Raw genomic sequence first — 21702 nt, 5'->3', positions numbered from 1 at the left:
CCATGTCTATTCACATCTGGCTCCCACGGCCTTAGCCGACCCCCTTGCAGTGCCCAGTTTCCTGTGGCAAAACGGGATCCCAGCACACCCTGGAAAGTGTTCTCATCTGTGCTCCATTCTAGATGAAGTTGCTGGGAAGGCTTCTCCATCAGCTTGGATGAATAAAGTTTTGAAGCCCTTGGAGCCTCCTGCAGGTATGTTCTCAGTGTGCCACCAAGGAAGAATTGTAGACAAGCGGGCAGGAACCAGGTGACAGAAGCTTCTGTGGCTGTTGTGTTACAGATGTATCTACAGGGAGGACTTCTCCAGCTTCTCCAGCTCCTACCTTGGATGCTATACGCAAGCCCAGCTCCCATCACAGTGGTGAGTAGTGTGTCCCTGCTCACCTCAGAGGCTGAGCCTTGCTTTTGTAGGATCCATTCCTGGGAATTGGAAATATTTTTCTCTAAGGTACTCCAACAGGGAAAGTCCAAGATACAACAGATAAGATGTCCCTGCAACCATCCAAACAGATTAGGCAAGAGCTGAAGGCACCCCTGCAGACAAGAGAAGGTGGGTGCATTTCTCTCATGCTTCCCCTGGGACTCAGCAGCCGGGGTCTTTGGCTGCACATCTGGACATGCCGTGCCCGGCACAGCGCGAAGGGATCCATGGCAGCCTCGCTGCCCCGCTGCTGCTTTCACATCCTGCAGGGCTGTTTCCCAGCCTGGCCTGGCTGCAGCTTCTGCCCAGCCTCTGCCGGAAGGCATTTGGCATCAGCTGACAGGCAGCCCAAACTGTAACACACCCTGAGATCCCCCACTATATCCAGCCCTGCAGATTAGGAAAAGGGTGTCTGTTTGGAGGTGGAAGTGCTCACATCATGCCACTGTAATCTGGCCATTTTCCTGCTCCATAAATTTCACAAATATTACCTCTGATGCCACCGCCCAAGTGGGGAACAGCTCCATCTGATGCAGCTGTCTCCCTTCCTTTGTCAAGAGATGGACATAATGCTTCAGTGGAAGTTGGCATTTCTTGAAGGAAGCACTCCATCTTCGGTGCGAGCCCCAGCTGCAGGAAGGAAGGCAATGCCAGACACGGGCACAGGCACAGCAGGTAATTGCTGTGCCGGGCTCAGCCCTGGCCGGGGCTGTGTGGCAGCAGCTCTTCCCCCAGGGCCTGCCCTTGCCCGGCCCGGCAGCAGCCAAAGCTGGAGGTGCCTCGGCTTCCAGGCCTCTGGAGCTGGTTCAGAGCCCCGGGGAAACGGGACTGGTGCAGCAAGGTCCCTGGCGCTGCAGCTGCTGAGGAGCTGGCCCTGAGTGCCCAGAGGCCCAAGGCACAGGAGCAGCCCCGAGCGGGAGCCCTGCCGCCAGCCCAGGGCCAGAGCCAGCCCTAGCACACAATGGAAACAGTTCTCATCTTGGTTTGCTTCCAGACTGGGATGCTGGGAATGATTCTGCATTAGCCTGGCGCTCTGAAGTTGTGAAGCCCTCCGAGCATTCTGCAGGTATGTTCTCACTGTCCCACCAAGGCGAAATGTTTGACTGACTGGTCAGGACCAGGTGACAGAAGCTTCTGTGGCTGTTGTGTTACAGATGTGTCTGCAGGGACGACTTCACCAACTCCTACCCTGGATGCTGCACAAAAGCCCAGCTCCTATGGCAGGGGTGAGTAGTGTGTCCCTGCTGAACCCTCAGGCTGAGCCCTGCTTTTGTGGGGTCCATTCCTGGGAAATGGAACTACTTTCTCTTAAGGTCCTACGACAGGAGAAACCAAAGACATGGCCGGCAAGAAATTCCAGGACCCATTAGAAATCATGTGGCAAATGCTGAAGGAATGTCTGCAGAGAAGACAAGGTGGGTGCATTTCCCTCATGCTGCCCCTGGGACTCAGCAGCCGGGGGCTTTGGCTGCACATCTGGACACGCCGTGCCCGGCACAGCGGGAAGGGATCCATGGCAGCCTCGCTGCCCCGCTGCTGCTTTCACGCCCTGCAGGGCTGTTTCCCAGCCTGGCCTGGCTGCAGCTTCTGCCCAGCCTCTGCAGGAAGGCATTTGGCATCAGCTGACAGGCAGCCCCAATTGCACCACAGGCCATGCCCACCCTCAGATCCCCTGCAATTTCCTGATGTCCAGGCAGATCAGATGTTGGGGCTGTTTGAGGAAGGAAGCAGCCTTGGGTTGTCCCAAAATCCTGGGTGTTTTCTGATCCTTATCCATTCCTTTCACAAGTGATGCCTCACCTTCCCCATTCCCAGTGAGGAATGTTTCCATCTGATCCAGCTGTCTCTTTACCATTCTCCAGAAATCAAAGGAGAGCCTGTGCAGATGGAAGCATTTCCCGGAGGAAGCGGAGGAAGCAGTGGTTCCGTGCCAGCCTCGGCTGCAGGAAGGGAGGCCATGCCAGGCACAGACACAGGAGGTAATTGCTGTGCCTCTGGGCCTGAGCCCTGCTGAGGCTTGAGCTGCCCTCTCTGCTGCTTGGCAGTGTGGACACAGCCTGGACTAGAGCGGCACAGCCCAGGGGAATTATCCCGAGCAGGCTCAGGGCACTCGGATCCTGAGCAGTCCTGCTGGGGTCCCTCCTTGGGAGACATGTCCTGAAACCTGGCAGTGACTGCATGGGGTGCCCATGGTGGGGAAAGGACAGAGGGGGAGAGCAAGGCTCCAGTGTGTCCTGAGAGAGCCTGGCTGTTTGCCCTTGGGATCTGGGAGCTGTCCCAGCAGAAGGAGGGCAGGAGGGAGTGTAGGAGGGAGGGATAGCTGTGGCACTGCCTGCTGCAGTTTGCCCCAGGGCTTTAGGGAGGATTTTCTGTGAGTTTGAGGGAGAGAGCCCCAGGGCCCTGGGCTACTCCAGCCACCCCTCCCAGGGATGTTGCTGAGGGCAGGGAAAGAGTGTGGAGAGTGATCAGGAGCCAGCCCAGAGCTCCCCAGGCCCCTGTGCACCTTTGGCCATGTCCATTCCCATCTGGGTCCCATAGCCTTACCCGACCCCCTTGCAATGCCTTTTTCCCTGTAGCATTAGGGGATCCCAGAATGCCACAGATATGGTTCTGATCTCTGCTCCTTTTTAGACTGGAATCGTGACATGGGTTTTCAGGAAGTCCTGATGAAGGATGGTTTGAAGTTCCTGGAGGATGCTGGAGGCAAGTTTTCATTCTGCCTTTCCTGAGTGAATAATCAGGATCAATGCAACAAAAGCTCATTTATAAAGCATTTCCCTTAACATTATGTAAGGGCTGAAGGATTCTGAGAATATTTCCCTGCTCCCTTCTGGATCCCTGAGGGATCCCACAGGATCACTGTCAGTGGGAGGAAGGAGCATTGATCTTTCAGTCCTCCTCCCGTGTGCTGTGCCAGTGTGTCCTTCCGTGTGCTCTGTGCAGTCACAGAGAAGAGCAGAGAGGGAAGGGGCCGGGCCCAGGGCTGTGCCCCGGGGCTGAGCCTTGTGGGCAGCCTGAGGATCTCCTGCAGTGCCACAGGAGCTCTTCTGTCCTGCCTTTCTTTGCAGCTGTACCTGTGGGTGAAGGCCCCACATCCAGGACTGAGGCTCTGGGAGATGCTGAGGGTAGGTCAAGGCCTTTCCCCTGGGAGAGCTGCCAGCTCAGAGCCCAAAGCTGGGCCAGGGAGGCAGCGCTGCAGGTGCCAGCACAGAACCATGCATGTGTGTGCCCTCGCCCTGCACGATCCCCTCACGGCTGCTGCGGCTCAGTGGTGCCCGTGCAGATCAGCAGAGATGGCAGAAGCTTCTGTGGCTGTTGAGTTACAGGTGTGTCTGCAGGGAGGACTTCTCAAGCTCCAGGGCTGGATGCTTGGCCGCAACCCAGCTCCCATGGCAGGGGTGAGTAGTGTGTCCCTGCTGACCCCACAGGCTGAGCCCCGCTTTTGTGGGATGCATTCCTGGGAAATGGAACTACTTTCTCTTAAGGTCCTCCAAAAGGAAAGACCCAAGATACTGCAGCCAAAAAGTCTCATGACTCAGATGAATTCCTGAGACAAACACAGAAGGAAGCACCCGGAGGACAAGGTGGGTGCCTTTCCTTCATGCTTCCCCTGGGACTCAGCAGCCGGGGGCTTTGGCTGCACATCTGGACACGCCGTGCCCGGCACAGCGTGAAGGGATCCATGGCAGCCTCGCTGCCCTGCTGCTGCTTTCACATCCTGCAGGGCTGTTTCCCAGCCTGGCCTGGCTGCAATTCCTCCCCAGCCTCTGCAGGATGGAATTTGGCATTAGCTGACAGGGTGCCCCAACTCTACTGTGGGCCTGAGATCCCCTGCCATTTCCCAGTCTCTGAGAAGATCAGGCGGTGCAGCTGTTTGCACAAGGGAGTGCACTGGCCCAGCCCCAATTACCTGGGCTTTTTCCTGATCTTTACCTGTGACTTAGACAAGCATTGCCTCCTGAAGGTGCCACCTCCCCAGTGGGGAATATTTCCATTTGATCCAGTTGTCCCTTTTTTCCTTTTTCAAGTGATGGAGCAAAAGGCTGTTCAGGAGGAGGAACACTCAGGGAGAAGCAGTGGCTCATTGGCAGCCCCTGCTGCGGGAAGGAAGGCGATGCCAGACACGGGCACAGGCACAGCAGGTAATTGCTGTGCCGGGCTCAGCCCTGGCCGGGGCTGTGTGGCAGCAGCTCTTCCCCCAGGGCCTGCCCTTGCCCGGCCCGGCAGCAGCCAAAGCTGGAGGCGCCTGGGCTTCCAGGCCTCTGGAGCTGGTTCAGAGCCCCGGGGAAACGGGACTGGTGCAGCAACGTCCCTGGCGCTGCAGCTGCTGCGGAGCTGGCCCTGAGTGCCCAGAGGCCCAAGGCACAGGAGCAGCCCCGAGCGGGAGCCCTGCCGCCAGCCCAGGGCCAGAGCCAGCCCTGGCTCCCGACTGGGCAGGGGCTGCGCTGGGTCCTGACAGGGCCTGAGCCTGTCCCCTGGGGCTGGGGGTGCTGTCACGGGGCAGGGAGGGCCAGGGCTGGCATTGGCTGCTCAGGGATGGCTTTGGCCCGTGTCCCTGGCAGCAGCCACTGCCCAAGCAGCTGCGCTGCCCCCGGGCTCTCCTCCCGGCCTGCTGGGCTTTGTTGGCTGGCACAGCCTGTGCCAAGGGCCGGCAAGGTGCCTGCAGGCCCCAGCTCTGGGGGAAACAGAGAACGTCCTGCCCGTATCCACCGTGCTGCCAGCTCAGCAGTGCAGCACAGCACGGGCTCACGCTCCCCATCGCTCCCACAGATGCAGCCGGCACCACAAGACCTGTTACCGATGCCCAGGATGGCCTCGGAAGGGGTTTCTGTCAGGGAACAGTCTGCTGGCTAGGGTTACTGGGAGGCGTGCTTTCTTCGGAGCTTGTCTTCATGTTGGGCTGCTTTGGAATCGGGTATTCCTGGAAGAGAAAACAGTGAGTGTTTTGTTGCTCTCCCCCTCAAACAGCTTCTTTTGAAAGTCTAACGTGGTCAGGGAACATTCCCATTGAGACTGCAGTGGGGTTGTGGCCAGTCCATGATTGTCCAAATAACTCTGCTGAGGGTTCTGCTGCTGCCCAGTGCTTCCATTGGCCTCTCAATTGCTGGGCCTTGTCCTGGGGGGCCCGCTGGGGCTGCAGCCAGAGCTGGCTCCCACTGAGTCTGCCTGGCCAAGAGCAGCCCCAGGGGCACGGGGCAGAGGCAGAGGGAGGTGGGGAGGAGAAAGAGCAGGGCCGAGGTTGCCCTTGAAAGGCAGAGGCGCTCTGGGGCCCGCTCCTGGCCAGGGACCCTGCCCAGAGCCGTGCCCTGCTGGCCGGGGCCTTGAGGGGCAGCTGTCCAGTGGGGCCCAGCTGTGCCAGCAGCTCCAGCCGTGCTGGGGAGCCTTGCCAGCTCTGGGCCCTGCTGTGCACGAGGGTCCCTGTGTGCCACTGGCAGCTGGGGCCTCAGCCACCTCCTCTCTGCACAGGAGCACCTCGGGACAGGAGTTGGAAGACAGTGGCTGCACCTCACACCGACAGCGTGAGCAGCTTCTCCAGCAGCAGTAACGGCCTGGACAGCCCTCTCAAGTGTTCTGTGAAGAGGACCCCAGAACAACCGTCGACAAGGAAGCCTCTTATTGCCCCGTAGATCCCACTGCCACCTGCTCTCCCCATTGGCCTCCCCAAGCTGCCTTCATTCCTTTTTTTATCTCAGTCTGTCCCATCCCAGCCAACCCGAGTTCCGCTAGGGACCCCAGGACCAGCCCAGCACCTTCCAGCACCTCCTCAGACCAACACATCCCTTCCCCTGCCCCTGAGCCCCCTGGCCTTGCCCTCTAGGCAATACTGAAGGTGACACCCCACCCCACCCCACCCCACCCCACCCTCCCCCCCCCTCCAACTCCCGCTTGCAGGGTAGGCAATGGCCCATTCCTGTGTTGAAATAAAGAGATGGATTTGTGTCCTAGTTTGAAAGCAAAACCAGTGAGAGGCTCCAAGTCAGAAATACAATTTATTAGGAAACGGGAAAAAAAACTAAAATACATGCAATAATACAAAAGAAAAACCACTGACAGGGTCAGAATACAGCCTGACACCCTGCTAGTTAGGGTGGTGGTAGCAGTCCAGATGAAATGGACTTGTGGAAGTGGTGATCCTGTCGAAACAATCTGGTAGCTCTCATCCTCTGGAAAAGCAGTGGGTAAGGGCGGCGGTTCCTCTGGGAATCCAGTGGAGAGACTGCTTGTTGTGTCCCAAAACCCAGATTATATCCAGCTGGGGATGCTTAGCTCCTCCCCCATGGGCAGAGCATCTCACAGTGGGCTGACATCATTCTGCCTCATGCTGTGGGTCCTTGATTAGCCATGAAACAGAAATGGCTCTGGGAGGGAGTTATCTCTGAGTCATGTGGCAAGACATTGATGGGCCCATGAACAGGAGATAAGGAAGAAACAATGCCCCTCCTGGTTTCAGCAGCTCTTCAGGATGGCATTAGAATACATCTTTACACTGCAACCCAGGACAAGCGGTCACCCCAGTGTCCAGGTGGCAGCAGCAGCAAAGCCCACCCAGCACCAGCACTGACTGAGCTCCATGCCCAGGAGGAGCCGTGGATGCCCACGGTGTGGGCAGGCAGAAGCCAGGCAGGGGCTGCTGTTGAAATGGAGGTTTTGGGGGGTTCAATTAAGTTAGCAATATGGACTAAGCATTTAAATTTTAAATTGTAGAATTATGTGTTGAATTTTAACCTTCTACTTAAGAAACCTCTGCCATGGTACAAAGGGCATAGGAAAATGCAAATTTCTGAAGCTTCTTGCTATGAAGGACAATACCAGCGTAATAAATAGGGCAGGAGATCTTTCTCCTTTTTAATGCCTTTATTAAAAACATTCAGTTCAGGTTGGGGAGAAAGGACAGGTCACCCGCACCCCACTGCTCCCAGGAGTGGCACGGAGGAGGAGGATGATGCAGCTGTGACCGCTGGTATGCAGGCAGAGCTGGGGCTTCCGTCCTCGAGGGAGTAGTGGGAATTCCACTTTTTTGGTCTAACATTCCAGGTCCTCTTCCTAGCTGACATCCTTTCAGGTTAGGGTGAGGAGTAAAAAGGATCTTAGCAGATACTGGATTAAGTTCCTCACCTTTGGACATTACTTAGGTTTCTTAGTTCCATGTTGGCTCATTGTTTTTAGGGTTTTTTTCCTGGAAAATTGCAAAATTTGGTGAAATGCATTCTCATCTGCATACTAGCTCTGGTGTCATCCCCCCCACCCTGCTACCTGCAGGCTCAGGTGAATCAGCAGGGGGACAATTGCGCTTGATTTCTAACCATTAACAGGTAATTGAAGAAAAACTATTAACAAGAGGTGATTGCAATGTGAAGCTACCAACAAGAAACAGTCAAAACTTCAACTCACAACAACTGGCCCTACCTGTTTAACTTTGCAGCCTTAAAAAAAAAGGACAACTTTTTTACACATAACAGTCCCCCCTTTTTTTCTTTGATCAGGCTGAAGCTTAAGCTTGCATCAACTTGCAATTTTTGGCTCATTAGCATAGAATTTCTTATAATTTTTATATTGATTATAAAATTCCTGAGCACTTTGGTGATCATAGTTACTCAATTTCATTACTTTTTTTGGTTTTTTTCAGGTTAATTTCTTTAGAGATCCGTAGGTTATTCTGTACGGCAGATGTCACTATTTTAAATAAGCAGGGAAATAAGAAGAGCAAACTAACATGTGTACACACTGTGAAGAAGGCTTTAGTTTTCCAACCTCTTTTGAAAGTCCATGGGTTATCCCACAAGTGGAATCCAGTGCAGGAGTCCTTTCTTGATTTCTTACATATGCTAGTTTTCTTATTTCGTTTAAGATGCTTCAAACGACTGCTACAACTAATTTGATTTGATAAATTACTGTTTTGGTTTAGGTGAGTTGGTCATTAATATGATTAAGAGCTAATGCGGTCTGATTAGATATTATCTCTAATACTGCTTGTAGCTTCATAATTTTGTTTACTATATATTGCTTCTTCCATTTGGTTTTTCTTAAATCGCTGTATATAGGAACTGTTCAACTTGATCCAGATTCTTTGGGTAATATAAAGAAAGCTTGTTTTATAATCCTAATGATGCAACTGCCAGACCAGTCTCTTGGCAATTTAGTGGATGCTGTAGTAGCATAGATCCAAAACAGGTGTTTCGGGGTCTCCCGAAATGTATTATTAGTTTCTGTTGGGCCCTCCCAATATTTAGAAATTTCTTTCATTCTCCAAAAGAGGTTTATCTCTTTTTTATCATACTCATAAAGTCTATATGTTTTATTGTAAATGCACTTGTTCTCTTTTTTCTTAACAGGCCAAATTCTATTTGGATCTCTTGGGATCCACCGCGTAGCAGAGTCTTTTACTGCTAAATACCTTTTACAAGCCATTCTTCCTACTGGCGTACTGTACCCCTTCCTTTCCTTAACATACATTCTTCTCTTATTAGATTTTTACTTGGGGGTGTTGCTAAATGGTCTTGTTCTCTTCTTGCTTTTACTATTTCTTTTCCTCTGACCAGATTTACCAGGCTTGCTTCAGTAGCATCATGTTCAAAGTACCACCAGGCCTCTTCTACAGGGTGCTCTGCCAGGAGTTGCTGCCTAGAGGTGGCGGTGTTCCGGGCCATCCAATAGATTTTCTCATTCTCTTGATAAAAGATCAACTGGGAGAGGTTAACACAATTACGGCTTAAATTGGTGTGGACTCTCAACAAAGAACTTACTTCTTCTTCCTCACAGAGGGGTTGGTAGTACTCACTGCACGGCTCTCTTGGGCTCCCCAGAGCACCACTAGCAATGAAAGCCATTATTACTACCCTTCCCAAGAGTCCGGTATGGGTCATCTTGCACAGCCTGCCCACCCGGCCTTGCTTCTTGGGGATTTTACTAAGGAGAAGTTCCCAAGCTCTTTAGAGTCTCTTCTATTTGCTTCCCTGGTTAAACCTCTCTTGATCTGTCCTTACTGATTTGGTCTCTCTTAGGGGAGTACTCTGCAGAAGATTAACCCTCAGTCTTTGGTACTAAGTTGGGAGGACTTCACCAGAATTACCTATTAACAATTTTTAACTTTTACAAATCTCTTAAAACACTTTAGGATATGTTATGATTCTAAACTCTTTTCTTATGCAGTTCATCAGTCTTTTTGGCTCTTCCTTTTGAGTGTCAACTTTAAGTCTTTTGGTCCTTTTACAATGGTATACTCAGCTGAATTAACTCCTGATGTGGCTGAATCCTGTCCTGAGTTAGGGGGTGAGGGTGGTGTGGAATCTGATCCAATACCAGAGGGAAACACTGACCAATCTTGTCCAATGCTGGCGGGTGGGACTGGTCCTTTAATTCTCGTGATGTGGGTCCAAGCCTTTTCTCTGGTCCGCACAGCTGAATTAGCGATGAGGAGTACCTGAAAGGGGCCTTCAAATTTAGGCATTAATGGTCTACTATTGCAGGATTATTTCAAAACCCAATCTCCTGGGTTAATGTTACGTGCTTTTCTGTCAAGAGGGGAGGTTTGGGGGAGGTATCCTCTTTTTCTAAGTCCTTCCAGGGTTCTTCCAATGACTTCTAAATATTTTCTGGTAGCTGCTTCTTCTTCCAAATAGTCTCCTGTGCTACAGGGTGTTAACAAGAATGGCAGTCCAAGCATCATTTCATAGGGTGAAATCCCTATATCAGACCGGGGTCTTGTTCTGATGCGCAAAAGCATTAGGGGCAAACACTTTAGCCAATTCATTTTTGTTTCTTCGATCAGTTTAGTTAATACTAATTTTTGAGAGTTTTGTTCATCCGTTCCATCCTCCCAGAACTCTGGGGGTGCCACGGAGTATGTAATCTCCATTTTATTCCTAAAACTTCAATTATATTTTGCAATGTTTGGGCCACAAAATGTGGACCTCGGTCTGAGTCTATGGTATTCACCATTCCATATCTGGGGATGATGTTCTCCAAGATTACCCTTGCCACAACCTGGGCTGTTTCCTTTTTTGTCGGGAAGGCTTCTACCCAATGGGTGAGATGATCTACTATAACCAGTAGATGCTTCTATCCTTACTCTGGGGGCATCTTAGTGAAATCCATCTCTATGCTCTGGAAAGGCCTGAGAGTCAATTCCCTCCCTCCAGCTGCTACCTTTTTCATAACCTTCTGGTTCACTTTTTGGCAAATTAAACAGCCTTTTCTAATTGCTTTTGCTAGGTCATATACACTTATGCACAAGTTATTTCTTAGGAAATGATCACACAGTCCTTGGACTCCTCAGTGAGTTAAATTATGTGGTCCTGTTAGCACTGTCCCAGCAAGTGCTTTGTTTAGAAACACCCGTCCATCTGATCTTAACCACTCCCCTCGCTGCCCTTGGTGCAACTTTAAATCTTTTATAGCCTTTACTTTTTTTTTTGCTAAATATAGGTTCTTATCTTCCTCCCTCCTCAGGCATGGTTTCTGCTTTAAAAACTTCTACCGGATCCCCTGGTTCTAAAGCTGCTTCCTTTGCTCTCCTGATCAGCTAGCCACGGTTTCACAACTTTAGGCTGAACAGTTTTGGGGGTCCAGTTGCTCCACAGTACCAGCAGCGCCTTTCGCTCAAAGGGGCTTGAGGCCTCTCCATTCCTCCTGTCCCTGACGGTACTGGCGTTTCCTTGCCTGCTCCTGGTGGTGGACTCTCCCACTCTTTTGTTACCTTGGATTGTAGGATAGAGTTGCTTGCCCCCCACATTTCCTCTAGCTATAGCGACCATGATACTAGCCTTGTCCTTTGCTTTTTCTTCTTGCCTCCTTAAATATACCTTCAATGCTTCTTTCAATAACTCATTAATGTCCTTCTCTGGCCAATCTTCAATCTTTTCCAGTTTTCTCTGTTTATCAGGCCAAGATGTAGTAAGAAATTGGACCTTTAGTAGCACCTGACCCTCCTTGGTGTCCGGGTCTGTTCTGGAGTACAACTGGAAGTTCTGCTTTAGGCAATTAAGCCAAGTAGCAGGAGTTTCATCCTTCTCTTGTGCACTCTTGAATGCTAATTTTGTATTAGTTGCATTGGGAACTGATTCTCTGATTCCCCCTGATTATCAAAGACCTGTACTCTATCATGGCCTTCCTTGCTTCCTTCCTCCTGATTAGGGTTCCAATTGGGATCCACTAGTGGCAATTTTTCTGCACCTGATGGCACTTGGGGCCCTGGATGATTATCTTTGTCCCAAATTCTTATGCTAGCACCTCTAATAATTCGGAACTCTTCTGGGGAAAATAATATATTTAGAATGGAATTCATTTCCCCCAAGTGCAGATATTTAGACCTAAGAATTGATCCGCTTGGTTTGCAATACCCACAGGGTCTTCAACTAAATTCCCTAACTCCCTCTTGAATCCTCTCACCTCAGAAGCAGTTAGAGGAGCATTCACAAAACCAACACCTCCTGCTACTCCTCCCATAGGAACTTCTCTAAGGGGAAAAAGTCTCTCTACCTTGGAGGTCATGGATCGGGTACCGCAGTGTGGCCCATTTTCAGACACAAAATTACTCATTTGAGGGCTATTAGCATTAACCTGGACCTGCTGTAGGCCAACAGCTGTATCTGGTGATAAGAGGTTACCAGGTAAGGAGGCATTTGTCTCCCAGTTAGGAGGAGGTGGAGGGACAGCAGTAGGAGGGGGAGAAGAGCTTGAGTGCATGTTAAGTGGAGCTGGAGAAGGGGTGGAGCGTGCAGCAGCTGAAGTAGGCACTAGTGGGGGTGCAGAAGCAGCTAAAGGAGTCGAAGGGGGTGGTGAGGGAATGGCCCCCATGGCCGCCGGGGGAAGAGACGGATCTGCTATTTGAGGTGCCCGAAGGAGAGGGTTCTAAGGTGGAGGGGCATCAGGAGGCAAGTAGTCCAGGGGGTGCCACCTTTTACTAATCTCTTTAATTCCAGCATCCCCTCCTTCATTCCCCTCTTTTGTCCTCTGCACCTTACAAATTCGCACTCCTTCATCCTCGAAAGCACTCTTTAACCAACAAGCTACATATAATAATTGCTGGGGATCAGTATCCTCTCGAGCTGTCACACACTGACTCAGCTGTTGACACATCCACTTGTCTTTTGTCCCACACCAGAGCCATCCACCTTGCACATCCAATTCTGGCCACGCTTCTGAACAGTAGTGAATCATCTTAAATTTATCTAAGCCCTCTGTGGCCTCTATAGAGTCCCATCTCTCTAACAGTTCACCTAGGGGAATATGGGGAGTTATATTCCCCAGTCTCTGGCCACTTTCCTTACTATTACACCCTTCCATTTTTTCGGGCCTCAAAAATTACAAAGGTGCTTCTGCTACTGACAGGCAGCTCAAAAGTAAATCCTATTTGTGAAGTCCCAGCCTCCTCTGCCGAAACTCCAATATGCCTGACCCTTTTCGTCAGGACTTTGTTGAGACCTCGGCCTCCTTTGCCAAGACTCAACAAAAAAAACCTCAAGACCCTGGCCTCTGAGGCTGAGTTTGCCTGACCTCCTTTCGTCAGGACTTCGTTTGCCTACAGGACTTTTGGACTTGCCCAAATCCTACTCAGGACTTCTGAATTTGCCTGACGTCCCTTGTCAGGACTTAAAACAAAAGTATGGCCTGATTTTTAGTTTGCCTGACTTCCCCCTGTCAGGACTTACATTACCAGAGCTTTAAAAAACTCGGGATAGGCTTCCTCTGCCAGACCTTGTGCTTTGACTTCCGTCGTCAGGACTTAATAACAAAACTGCCTGATTTTCTAAATTGCGTAACTTCTTTCATTAGGACCTGTATCAGGGCTTTTGGGATGCGTGCCACTCACATACTATTTCCTCCCCATGCCCCGAGGGGGGTCCTCTTTACCCCTTTGGAGGCGCCTCAATCACCAATTCCACTCGCTTCCCCCTGTTCCCGGCCGGCCCCCTCACGGGGGTGCGGAACCGCGGTACTGAGGGGTCCTCACTCGCTTCGAGGGCCCGAGCTGCCGGCCCTCGTCTCACTCACACACACTCGCTCGCCTCCCTCTCCTGCCGCCGGATACTCTCACCAGTCCGGCGCTGCTCCCTGTCACTGTCCCAAGCCGATCTTCTCTGATCCTGAGAGCCAGCTGTCCTGCAGGTCCAGGGCGGGCGGCCGTCCCAGTCCTGGTGTCCTCTTCAGGTGTGGATCTCCTGGACGAGACCCTAGCATAATAAATAGGGCAGAAGATCTTTCTCCTTTTTAATGCCTTTATTTAAAAAATTCAGCTCAGGTTGGGGAGAAACGACAGGTGGCCCGCACTCCCGCTGCTCCCAGGAGTGGCACGGAGGAGGAGGATGATGCAGCTGTGCCCGCTGGTATGCAGGCAGAGCTGGGGCTTCCGTCCTCGAGGGAGTAGTGGGAATTCTGCTTTTTTGGTCTAACATTCCAGGTCCTCTTCCTAGCTGACATCCTTTCAGGTTAGGGTGAGGAGTAAAAAGGATCTTAGCAGGTACTGGATTAAGTTCCTCACCTTTAGACCTTACTTAGGTTTCATAATTCCATGTTGGCTTCTTGGTTTTAGGGGTTTTTTTCCTGGAAAATTGCAAAATTTGGTGAAATGCATTCTCATCTGCATACTAGCTCTGATGTCACCTCCTCCTGCTACCTGCAGGCTCCTGGGAAGCAGCAGGGGGACAACTGCGCTTGATTTCTAACCATTAACAGGTAATTGAAGAAAAACTATTAACAAGAGGTGATTGCAACATGAAGCTATCAACAACAAATAGTCAACCCTTCAACTCTCAACAACTGGCCCAACCGGTTTAACTTTGCAGCCTTAAAAAAAATGGATAATTTGTTGGGGCGAACACCCCAGGTGTGGAGACACGAGGCTTGACTCCATTTCAGAAGGCTGATTTATTATATATTCTATTAAAATACTACATTAAAACTATACTAAAAGAACAGAGAGGAAAAAATGACCAGAAGGCTACAAAGAAGAAGAATAGAATGGAATGCATAACAAAAATCTTGTGACTGCTCACAGGCTCAACACAGTTGGCTGTGATTGGTCATCAAGTGAAACCAATCCACATGGACCAATGGAAGATGCACCTGTTGCATTCCACAGCAGCAGATAGTTATTGTTTACATTTCTTTCCTGGGGCCCTCAGCTCCTCAGGAGGGGAAAAATCCTAGGAAAGGATTTTTAATAAAATATCATAGCTACAGATAACTTTTTTACTCATAACACCAGGAGAAGACCAGGGAATGCAGGAAGGCTAGACTAAGGAGCTCCTCTGTCTCCAAGCTGATCCAAACCAACAGACGTACTCAGATAAGCACCAGGGGACCACAGTGCACGCACAAAGGAGAAAAGTTCAAAAGTTCAGTCATGAGCAAGACCACAGCCTTCGGCCTCAGAGACCACCAAAGACCCCAGTGTGACCACCACAGGAAACAACGCGTGCCCAGAAGGGCGTGGATCTCATTGCCATGGGAGGGGAGGACAGGCGGGGCCAGGGGTTGAATGTGCATGAAGAGATTGTGTAATGCATTGCATATGGAACAGGTTTGTGAACAAAGATGTGGCTCGGACCAGGGCTCGGGGCACAAGTTTTCACGAGAGCCATCTCACCTGTGCCAGGCCCTGACACGCATCCCCACTTCATAACTACATCAGTTTGTGGAGTGGCGCTACAGGACATGAAATGTAACAACGCAGACACGCATCTCTCCAAGGTAAAAAAGGGGGCAGTTGAATTTCTGACTCCAACATTTACAGATTTCCAAAAGTGAGAGTGGATTGGAGGGTGAAAGTGCCACTTCTCCAATGACACTGGACAAACCAACAGTCCATCAAATTTCTCCTCCTGCAGAAAAGAATGCATAACAATACGTTATTTGCATAACGTGTGTGAGAAAGTTTGTTACAAGAATGTAAACATCAGAAGGTTTAGAAAAACTTGTCCTAGGGTGAGGTTATGATGCTTGCATCCCCAATCGTGTGTTCTGTTAATGCTGGATATTACGTACTGTGCCTTCACGACTGGCCCTGAAGAGCAAGGTTTGTTTTGGTTTGTTATCAGCCTGCTCCCCCACGGCTGGCAGGACAGACAGACAGCGCAGTTCATAATGCAGCTTTTGCTTTTTGCTTTGCTTGCTGTTGCTTGATTTGCTCTTGCTTCTGCTGTGCTCCTGCTTTGCTTTTGCTTTTTGGCTTCTGCTTGTTAGTCAGTTTAGCTAAGCAGTACAGATTTTTCCCTGGACTGTTTTTCCTTTCCCTTTTTGAAACCACTCACACCTGCTCCAGACTGGGACCTGAGAAACACCGAGAGTTTGCATCCTGTGGCCTGCAGCAGCTATCCCCAGCACCGGAGGGAGCGACAACAAAGCCACCACTGCCAGGAAAGACTTTCTGAATTTGTCATCCTTTTCAGATGGGTGAAAGCATTGTCATCTGCTATTGTTCATTTTGTGTGCTGGGGGTGTTTTGCCTGTCAAATAAACAGGTTCTTTCCACTTCTCTGCAAGGAATCCTACCCGAACTGCTGGGGGGAAGGGGCCATGTGGGGTTGCTTTCTGGGGGGCCCCTTTGGAGGTTTTCTCCCAGAGTGACCCTAATCCAGGACAGAACATTAAAAACCAGGGTGACAGTGGAGTCTATTTATTCTGCATATGGCTTCACTGTGACCAGCGGTGGGAAGGGAAGGGAAGGGAAGGGAAGGGAAGGGAAGGGAAGGGAAGGGAAGGGAAGGGAAGGGAAGGGAAGGGAAGGGAAGGGAAGGGAAGGGAAGGGAAGGGAAGGGAAGGGAAGGGAAGGGAAGGGAAGGGAAGGGAAGGGAAGGGAAGGGAAGGGAAGGGAAGGGAAGGGAAGGGAAGGGAAGGGAAGGGAAGGGAAGGGAAGGGAAGGGCTGTGTAGCCTCAGGGTCCGACAGGGCTGGTGAGCAGCCCCAGAGACACAACAACCCAGGTGCAACCAGACTTGATTTCCAGGTCGAAACACTCGGCATAGCTGGCCTGGACTTCCCTGTAAGGCACGTGGGGGCTTTGGAGTCGCCCTAAGTTGCACGAGGGGGTGGGGTCCCTCGTGGCACACCCAGGGATATTTTAGGTTTCCTCTGAGGCAGGGAGGGCAATGGGGTCCACTTCAAGTCATGCAAGGGATTTGGAATCCTGTGTGAGGCATGTAGAGGGTTTGGGATCTCTCCCAAGGTGTGCAGGGTGCTGGGATCTCTCCTGAGGCACATGTCGGGGTCCTGGGGTCTCATTTCACATGTAGAATGGGCTGTGGACTCTCGTAAGCGTGCAGGCGCTTTGTGTCCCTCCTGCTGCACGCAGTGGGGCTGGAGTGTCTGCTGAGGCACGCAGGGGACGGGGACCTCCGGCAGTCCCTCCCGGGCCCGTGCGGCTCGGGGCTGCCGCGGCCCAGGGCCAGCCGCCGTGCCGGGATGGCGGTGGCGAGGCGCCGAGCCGGAGCTGCCCCGCCGGGTCACGCTGCACCGGCACGGCACGGGCGGTGCTGAGCGCCGGGCAGTCGGCACCACCAGCCCAGGGGCCACAGCCCCGGCCCTGCCTCTTTTGGGGCCAGGCACAGACAGCCCCGTGGGACGGGCACCGCTCAGCGCCTGAGGGGACGGAACAGATGCCAGAGGAGCCCCAGGAGCCCTGTACAGGGCCCTGGCGTTGCCCGCCCGGCTCCCCCGGGCCTGTGGCCATCCCGGGCAGCAGGGGCTCGCTCTGGGCCGTGCTCTCCCCGGCCAGCGGGGCTCCGGGCCAGCACCCGGCTCCTGCCACTGCCCTGAGAATGCTGAGGGGCTTTCGGGGCAGAACTGAACTTGACAGGGACAGAATTCATAGGACACTTGTTCTGGCCTTTTACACGGTTAACTGAGAAACAACTTAAAATCCCAGGCTAAATCGTCTGCTTTAACGTGTGGGGATTCCTTCAAGACCCTTCCTAACTCCCGTGGTGCCGGGCCGGGCCGCGTCCCAGCGAGCAACAACACCCAGCAGCTCAATGGATGCAGCACGGCTGGCACCAGGGAAACGAGTCAGTATCCCTACAGCTGCCCGCTCTGCCTGCACGGCTGTCACACAACAGCAATGTTACAGAAGGAACAGGCATTTTTACATCCTCACGACCGTGTGATCTTTGGTCCTGGCGGTGGATCAGAGAGAAAAGCCAAATGTGACAGAGTAAACGTGACTCTAGGAGAGGGATGCCTCAGCAGAGGGTCTGGGGACCTGTGGTGCCAGCCAGTGGCCCGGCACTTGGACACAGCAGCAAGACCCCAGACTATCACACTTCACCTGGGAGGGTAGAAAAGCTCAGGGGTTCTTTGTTCAAGGTCCTCCAGAGGCACCAGCTGAAGCTGCCACAGCTCCACCTTGATAAAACTGTTTAAAAAGATCCAGAGGTCTGACACTCTGCTGTGGAGGACATTCCACATGTTATATTTGCCCAATTATCCAATTTTAAAAGAAGCCACAAAAACAACCAAACAAAATTAAACAAAACAGCAATTTGAATTATGTAGCTTAATATATATACAATTGAATACATTCAAAATATTGACAGTATCATTTGCTGGAAGTAACGAATAATTTGGTCCTGATAATAGCGTATAAGCAAAAATAACCATGCGGGGTATGCGTGGGGTACGGAGTGCAGGGCTTTTGGACCCCCGTCACCTCACGTACTAGCGTGTCAAGCCAAAATTCCCCTTTTTATGCTGTATGTCATTACCATCTCCTCCCATTTTCAATTCATCACACTTCTATCACTGCCCTCATCATCACCTTTACCACGCATGCTCCACACTTCTTTAAGTAAGTTGTACCACTGTTTGGGGATCTTCTTTGAGGAAGGCCTCTCCTCTTCCTCCATGTCCTGTAGTTCACCTTTTGGATTACACATGCGCACCAAGCTGCTACAGTATAAGCCAATACTGTGTTCTAACATTAAAGCAGTGGATCTCATATAATCAACATTTTCCTGGTGTCCAACCAAATTCTCCTCTCTTCCACTAAATTTAATCATAGTTATCTCTTGCTTCCTCCTCTTCTGAACATCTGCAGGAGACCTGTAGGGAGAGGGATAAACCCTCCTCTCCCTTTCTTGCTTGGCATTACACCTTTAACTGTTTTATTATTTCCAAATATTAATTACTTTATTAATATTGATTACTCTTTCAAATTTGTCAGCATGAATGATATCTATTTACCACACACAGTTCTCATCTTTTGGGCATTTAGGAGCTTTTCATTTTGCTTTGCACCCAAGAAAAATATACCCCCAAATGTGCACAAATAACTCCTTTCGCATATCCTCCTTTTCAGCTGGTTTTTCCATTTTTCTCTGCTATCTTGTCCTCATCTTTCCACAAGTCCTGTGTCTATTCAAGTCCAGCCTGGGACCGTGCACGCCTTTGCTTTAGTTCTGTAGTGATTTATGCCCAGCCATCCTGCCAACCACACCCATTTCAATGTTGCAACAACCTAACTCTGGGCTGCAGTATGTGAATCACACTCGGCTGTGTGAGATGGCAGAGCACCAGAGCAGGCTCTGAAGAAGGGGCATTCGGTACATTAGTGAAGTGAGTGCTGGAACCTGGGCTAGCTCTTAGAACTCCGGCACTACGGCAGGAGTCGGGAACTGCCTCGCTATGGGGATTTACCAGAGGCAGAACCTGTAGTGCCACTTGCTCTCCAGTGCCAGACACAAGCCACGACAGGGACGAGGCACAGGAGAAAGGAGGAGGCGTCCCGTCTTCAGGTTCCACAAGGAACACCTTAGTCCAGGTGAAGAGAACAGGATGAAAAGCCCCTAGCTGTACTGCCCAAGGGGTTTTGTACACATACAAGTCATGGGGTGGATGCAAACAATGAACCAATAGGGAATGCTCAGGAGAGGAGTGAGGGGATTACATCAAGTGTCTGGGGCCAGTTGGGGTAGGAGGGTGGAGAGGATGGGTCACAAGGGCCAATGGGGCTCCCAGGAGTAGGGGAATTCCAAAGGGGAGTTGCAGTCATGGATTGGCCCAAAGGTTTGGGAACCAAGGGGCTGGGTTGCCTTGACAGGCAGGGAAAGAGCTGGAACAAGGGGTGGGGAAGGGCACGAGGGACAGTTTGGAGGGAGGGTAAAACCCACAGGTGAACCAAGTCAGGAAAAAAAATGGGGGATAACAGAGCCCTTAAACAACACTTAAAATGAAATCAATAAAATAAATTTGAACTGCAACAATAAGAGCATCTTGAGGGACGCAGCCTGACCAGCAATGTCAGCAGGCAAAAGAAAGGTTTTGCTAAGCAATGGCCCTTTGATGAAGCAAAACATTTACAATCAGGGCAGTCCATTCATGCGGACGGGCGCACACTCTGGGGGTAGAGCTGAGGCCATGAGGTCACAGCAGGGCTCTGGGGTCACAGCAGGCTGAGCTCTCAGCAGGCCCTGAGGTCACAGAGGTGCCAGAGGTGCCAGAGCCCCGTGGTTGCAGAGCAGCACAAGGAGCCAGCAGTCAGTCCCTGAGCACAACTGTTGCGGCAGCAGCGGCGGTGGCAGCAGCGGTGCTGACGTTGGGACAGCGGTGTCGGGACAGCGGTGGCAGCAAGAGCTGCGGGAGTGGGGGAGGACAAGGCACCATGGCCCTTGCTCTGCGCCTCCTACTCCTGCTGCTCCTGGCCGTGGCCCTGCCTGCCAGGGCTGCCCAGGCTGCTCCACTGCAAGCGCGGCGAGCAGGTGAGCCGGCAGCCTGGCTGCCCTTTCCCGGGACAGCGCTCCCGGCTCCCTGGGAAGCGCTGGGGATGGTTTTGCCCAGGGCTTTTGGGAGGGTTTCCTCTGTGGGAGGGAGAGAGACCCCACGGGCCCTGGGCTACTCCAGCCACCCCTCCAGAGATGTTGCAAAGGGCCTGCAAAGAAGTTGGAGAGTGAGCAGGAGCCAGCCCAGAGCTCCCCAGGCCCCTGTGCACCTTTGGCCATGTCCATTCACATCTGGCTCCCACAGCCTTACCCAACACCCCTGCATTGCCCAGTTCCCTGTGGCAGAAGGGGATCCCAGCACACCATGGAAATGGTTCTGGTCTCTGCTCCCTTCTAGCCTGGAATCGTGACATGGGTTTTCAGGACGTCCTGATGAATGATGGTTTGAAGTTCCTGGAGGATGCTGGAGGCAAGTTTTCATTCTGCCTTTCCTGAGTGAATAATAAGGGTCAGTGCAACAGAAGCTCACTTATAAACCATTTCCCTTAACAAAATCTTAAGATTAAAAGAATCTGGAAACCTTGCCCTGCTCCCTTCTGGAGGCCTGCGGGCTCCCACAGGATCACTGTCAGTGGGAGGAAGGAGCATTTAGCTTTCAATCTTCCTCCCGTGTGCTGTGCCAGTGTGTGCTTCCGTGTGCTCTGTGCAGTCACAGAGAAGAGCAGAGAGGGAAGGGGCCGGGCCCAGGGCTGTGCCCCGGGGCTGAGCCTTGTGGGCAGCCTGAGGATCTCCTGCAGTGCCACAGGAGCTCTTCTGTCCTGCCTTTCTTTGCAGCTGAACCTGCCGGTGAAGGGCCCACATCCAGGACAGAGGCTCTGGGAGATGCTGAGGGTAGGTCAAGGCCTTTCCCCTGGGAGAGCTGCCAGCTCAGAGCCCAAAGCTGGGCCAGGGAGGCAGCGCTGCAGGTGCCAGCACAGAACCATGCACGTGTGTGCCCACGCCCTGCACGATCCCCTCACCGCTGCTGCGGCTCAGTGGTGCCCGTGCAGATCAGCAGAGATGGCAGAAGCTTCTGTGGCTGTTGAGTTACAGGTGTGTCTGCAGGGAGGACTTCTCCAGCTCCAGGGCTGGATGCTTGGCCCCAACCCAGCTCCCATGGCAGGAGTGAGTAGTGTGTCCCTGCTGACCCCACAGGCTGAGCCCTGCTTTTGTGGGATCCATTCCTGGGAAATGGAACTACTTTCTCTTAAGGTCCTCCGACAGGAGAAACCAAAGACATGGCAGGCAAGAAATTCCAGGACCCATTAGTAATCATGTGGCAAATGCTGAAGGAACGTCTGCAGAGAAGACAAGGTGGGTGCATTTCCCTCATTCTTCCCCTGGGTCTCAGCAGCTGGGGAAGACTTTGGCTGCACATCTAGACACGCCGTGCCTGGCACAGCTGGAAGGGATCCATGGCAGCCTCGCTGCCCCGCTGCTGCTTTCACGCCCTGCAGGGCTGTTTCCCAGCCTGGCCTGGCTGCAGCTTCTGCCCAGCCTCTGCAGGAAGGCATTTGGCATCAGCTGACAGACAGCCCAAACTGGACCACCGGACATGCCCACCCTCAGATCCCCTGCACTTCCTGGTG

The 21702-nt window shown here is 52.0% G+C and overlaps 1 long non-coding RNA gene across 2 annotated transcripts; it reads left to right on the top strand.

The window, feature by feature from the left end:
• Positions 1 to 1736: 1736 nt before the first annotated feature.
• On the top strand, positions 1737 to 20543 carry LOC135293109 (uncharacterized). 2 transcript variants are annotated; one of them, XR_010355246.1, is made up of 3 exons: positions 1737 to 1838; positions 2286 to 2402; positions 20472 to 20543. It is a non-coding gene; the product is annotated as an uncharacterized LOC135293109 (long non-coding RNA). The 2 variants fall into 2 exon arrangements; XR_010355247.1 differs by lacking the exon at positions 20472 to 20543 and adding an exon at positions 3055 to 3112.
• The last annotated feature ends 1159 nt before the right edge of the window (positions 20544 to 21702 follow it).

The sequence above is a fragment of the Passer domesticus genome, unplaced genomic scaffold (assembly GCF_036417665.1).
Source record: "Passer domesticus isolate bPasDom1 unplaced genomic scaffold, bPasDom1.hap1 HAP1_SCAFFOLD_71, whole genome shotgun sequence".
NCBI lineage: Eukaryota > Metazoa > Chordata > Aves > Passeriformes > Passeridae > Passer > Passer domesticus.
The sequence above is the reverse complement of the archived record's forward strand: the minus strand, read 5'-3'. Positions and strand labels throughout refer to the sequence as shown.